The following is a 4556-nucleotide window of genomic DNA, read 5'->3' as shown; positions in this document are numbered from 1 at the left end:
CTGCTGTGTAACTGGGCGCAAGTTAATTCCACATGAGGCCTCCCCCTGCAGTGAGTCAGTCGGGATGGACACACACAGGCAAACCTGGACTATACTTATTAAAGGCCAGTCACAAACGGAGTTGAACGGGAGCTAAGTCGTGCTTATTTATAAACTACAATACCGGAAGTCAAGGTCTCACTGGATAAGCAAGCAGGAAAACAAAACACAGGTACGTGTGTGTGTATGTATGTAAAAAACCTAAACTTTCCAATGAAATAATTTAATTGACTGACTTATATTTTTTTCTTTTCCAGAGCCTTAAGGCAAGTTTTCCTAACGTAGATATAATTTTTGTTTTCTGCTTAATAATTGTCATGGTTCAGTGACATTGCCAGTCCTTCCATTGGGTTACTTTCCCTGACTGTAAATAAGTCTAGGCTAGGAAAATGTAGGAAATTTCTTAGCAGAAAGGGGAGGCACCATTTGATTGCAGAGTCCTCATTAGTAACTTTTTTTAAAGGTTTTTTTTCCATATGGCACATGTACTTGCTAGAGAGGAGAGAGACAGAGAGAGACAGTGATAGGGAATGTGAGAAATCACCTCCTGTGGTCATGGCCACGCCACAGTCCCTTCTCCATTCTCCTCCTAGGATTTTGGGCACTCACATATATGTGCCCCATGTGATTTTCAAGCCAGGCCCAGGACTCGAACCACAATTAGCCATGTAGGAGTCCAGTGCCTTAACCACTATACCACCTTCCGGCCCCTTATTAGTAACTCTTTATTTATTTATTTTTTTTAGAGAGAGATTGTTTTTGTCATAGGGTGTATGTGCTTGCTGACGAGACAGAAAGTAAGAAATCACCCCCTCAGGAGGGATGGCCATGTCAAAATTCCTTCTCCTCCATTGTCCTTTTGGGATTTTTGGCATGCATGAACACACACTTGGTGTGAGTTTTAAGCCACCAGGTCTGGGACTTGAACCGTAGTTGACCTCTTGGGAGTCCAGCGATGTAATCATAATGCCATCTGCTGGTCCCATCATTAGTAACTCTTAATCAGCCACTCTTTAGAAAAAAATTCTACAGTTTTTCTCTACAGAGTAAGGGAATTAAAGAACCCCAATGTGGCTCCAAGCCTTGAATCATGAGTGCTATGATTGCTCCTGGTTCTGGGGTGACTTAGTTCTGGTCCCCTACAGAAGCATTTGTTTCACAGCTTAATATTTAAACTAGTGTTTAGATTTATAACAGCTGGGGAGGAAAGAGTTTCAACATGGTCCTACAGGGCTAAGTGAAGATTGCCCCATTTTCTTTATTTGTTAACAATAAAGTAATCCAGTTCCTGAGCACACAGTCCTGGCTCGTGCTGCCGTTACCCAAGAGGAGATGTGCCAAGAGGAAGGGCAGAGCCTGAGTAATTCTTTCACGGAACCACATGCTGCCGGGTTTCGGGGGGGTGGTGGTGGTTTCCTTCTCTCTCACTCTGCTTTCCACCTTGACTACACTTGGGGGTAATCCAATACTGTCTGTGGCATCCTGTCTTCATCATACTCATCTGAACAATGGACTACGACCTAGGGTACATTCTTGCTTCTTCTTTATCCCTTATGGCTAATGGTTACAAAAGTTCCTTCAACATGCATCTCCCATTCATGCCCTCTTCTTTGTTCCCATTGTCTAGCCCCACCCCTCACTGGTGCCTGAAGCTTTGAAATAGCCACCTCACACATCAGCACAGTCCTGATCTTTACTGTTAAAATTGATGTATTCTGGCTCCGCCGTGCCTAGCACAATGCCTGACATAGAGTAAACATACAAAAATGCTGAACTCCGTGGAACTGCTCCAGTCCATCTTCTGAAGTTCCCCCAGGGGGTCTAAGTCTTTCTAAGTTCGGTTTCGTTAAGGACTTCCAAGAACTTGCAAGGATGTGAGCAGGGAGCCCAAGCTGAGATACACACCAGGGCTGAGCGGATAACTGACATGAGTGACATAGGCTGGGTGGGGCTGAGGTGAACTGGAGCCTGGTGTAGGGTGGGATGGCCCATCACTACCTGGCTCAGCCAAGTGTTTCCACGTGATAATGTGGGCCTGGTGCTATCAGGCATACGATCATGAATAGGGGAGGGGAGTGATAGTGTCACCATTTTTAATGTTGGTGACTAGTTCATAAAATAAAGCACTGTGGGGACCAGCAGTTGGTGTAATAGCTACGTTCCTGGATTCCTATGTAGTTGACTGCAATTCAAGTCCTGGACCTCGTGGCTTAAACTCATGCCAGGTGCATGTGCGTGTGTGCCCAAGATCCTGAGGAAAATGGAGGAAAAGGGATTGCGGCATGGCCATCCCCCCTGGGGATGTCTGTCTGGGCTTAGGGTTGTCTAGGATAAAGCTCCCAAACTGAAACTTTAATAGCAGGTGCTTAGACAATCTTATTTCTCTCTCTTCCCAGTGCACACCTGCCTTAGGCTGCCCCCCTTTCTATCCACAGTTAGGTGATCTTATTCTAAATAAGCCTGCCTTCCAAACCTCAAATTCAGCTGTCCAAAATTAGCACCCCCAAGACCCTTAACTTGTCCTTTTCTTCTCATATCATTCCTCTTTCTTCAACTGCTTGGATGCCAACTTTGCTGTTCTCCTGGAGGCCTTCTCACGCCTCACTCTCTTTTCCCAGCCTCGGTCTTATCTGAGTCTTTATTTACATTTCTAACCTAGCACCTACTTCATGCCCTTATCACTCTCACCAGGACCAGGACAATAGCCTACTAACTGATTTTGCAAACTGGTTTTGTTTCTCCTCTAACTTAATATGTTCCAACATTCTTTTTTTTTTTTTTTTTTTTTTTTTTTTGGGGTTTTTTCTTTCGGGTGGGTTTTTGCTATAGGGTGCATGCACTCACCAGAAAGACAGAGAGAGACAGAGAGATAGAAAGTGAGAAATAACCCCCCAGGGAGGATAACCACGCCACAATCTCTTCTCCTCCATTCTCCTCTTGGGATCTTGGGCACACACGCACACGCACCCGGTGTGACTTTTAAGCCATCAAGTCTGGGGCTTGAACCACACTCGACTACATGGGATTCCAGCGACATAGCCATTATGCCAACTGCTGGTTTCCCCAACATTCGTTTTTCCAGGTGAAGCATCAGTTCCCTAGTATGGCTCTTCATAACTTGGCTAAGATATTTCTTTCTTGTCTAAGCAGATCAACATCTGTTCAATTTGGCTTGCCTGCCATGGCCTTGCCATGGCCTTCCCACCTTATCAGTCATGGTCTCTGAGATACAGCATATTAGAATGGTGTTATTAAGGAAGGTTTAATGAAATAACTGTTTATAAAGGTGTGGGCAGGCTTGAGGAAAACCAACAAGGGTGGTAAAGTAATTGCACTGGTTTGGGGCGGGACATGCAAGTACAAGGGCCGGTCAGAGCTATGGTTGAGGAAAGGGGTGCCAGGCAGGAGCCAAGGCCCGTGGAGGAATCCAGTTGGCCTTGGCTCCTGAGGTTGCCAAGCTGAGGCTTGACAGAGAGAGGATTGGAGAAGAAATATCCTGACCCCACTCTCATTCCATCCTCTCCTCTAAACTGCTGGTGCCTTCCACTGGGTGAATTCAACTGGAAGCAGAGGATAGGGGAGGCTAGTTGAAGCGCTCCTTACAGGTCTGCTCTCAGAGCACTGGCAGGGGAGGGTGCAGAGAGAGAAGTGGTGGGCAGTCACCATCTCTTACTTTGGCTGTTCCTTCCTCTTCATGCTTCCTCCCATAGCATTTCCATCTATCAAAAGCTGCCAGGTCCAGCCCCATGGCCTAGTGGTTAAGATAACCTGATCCCGGGACCAGCGGTTAGCGTAATGGCTATGTCGCTGGACTCCCATGTAGTCAACCACAGTTTAAGTTCCAGACCTGGTGGCTTAAACTCATGCCGGGCGTGTGTGCGTGTGTGCCCAAGATCCTGAGAGGAGAATGGAGAAGGGATTGCAGCATGGCCACTCCCCTGTGCTGGGTGATTTCTCCCTTTCTGTCTCTCTGTCTCTCTCTGTCTTTCTGGTGAGTGCACACGCCCTATAGCAAAAACCTCTTAAAAAAAAAAAAAAACCCAAAACAAAAACAAAAACAAAAAGAGAACCAGATCCCACATGGCTGACAGCACAGTTTGAATCCCATCCCTGGCAGCTTGAAAAATACACTGAGCACATATGCTTGTGTGCCCCAAATCCCAACAAGATGGAGAGACACAGGAGAAGGGATTGGAGTGTGACCATGCCCCATGGGGGGGTGCTTTTTCCATCACCCTGTCTCCCTGTCTCTCTCTGGAGACCACACCTGTCCTCTGGCAAATAAATATATGGTCAGTCTTTTACCGCCTGCTCAGATTCTATTCCGTCTCACCTAAATATCTAGGGTATTTTGTTCATATTGGTTACAGGGCTCTTTGCTTCTGCCACTGGGAATAAGGGTAATCGGATGTGTAGATTCTCTTTCTAGCTTGGGGAGGAACATGCCCTGGCATTTTATATTTCCTTCCACACTCAATAAATTTTTTTTTCAGTGAATGATTCTCTGCCTTCATTTA

The 4556-nt window shown here is 46.1% G+C and overlaps 1 protein-coding gene across 2 annotated transcripts in view; it reads left to right on the top strand.

The window, feature by feature from the left end:
* The window catches only part of SQOR (sulfide quinone oxidoreductase), a 59879-nt gene that overhangs the window by 5820 nt on the left and 49503 nt on the right, over nucleotides 1–4556 (top strand). The window contains exon 1 of one of the 2 annotated variants that reach the window (XM_027769195.1): nucleotides 72–211. The exons of the other annotated variant lie outside the window; for it this stretch is intronic. The gene's annotated coding sequence lies outside the window, so the exon portion shown is untranslated. Of the gene's footprint in view, nucleotides 1–71; nucleotides 212–4556 lie in introns of those variants that run through there. 2 annotated transcript variants of the gene reach the window in all.

Source organism: Tupaia chinensis, unplaced genomic scaffold, assembly GCF_000334495.1.
Source record: "Tupaia chinensis unplaced genomic scaffold, TupChi_1.0 Scaffold148874_1, whole genome shotgun sequence".
In the NCBI taxonomy this organism is placed as follows: Eukaryota; Metazoa; Chordata; class Mammalia; order Scandentia; family Tupaiidae; genus Tupaia; species Tupaia belangeri.
This window is presented reverse-complemented; position numbering and strand designations above follow the sequence as displayed.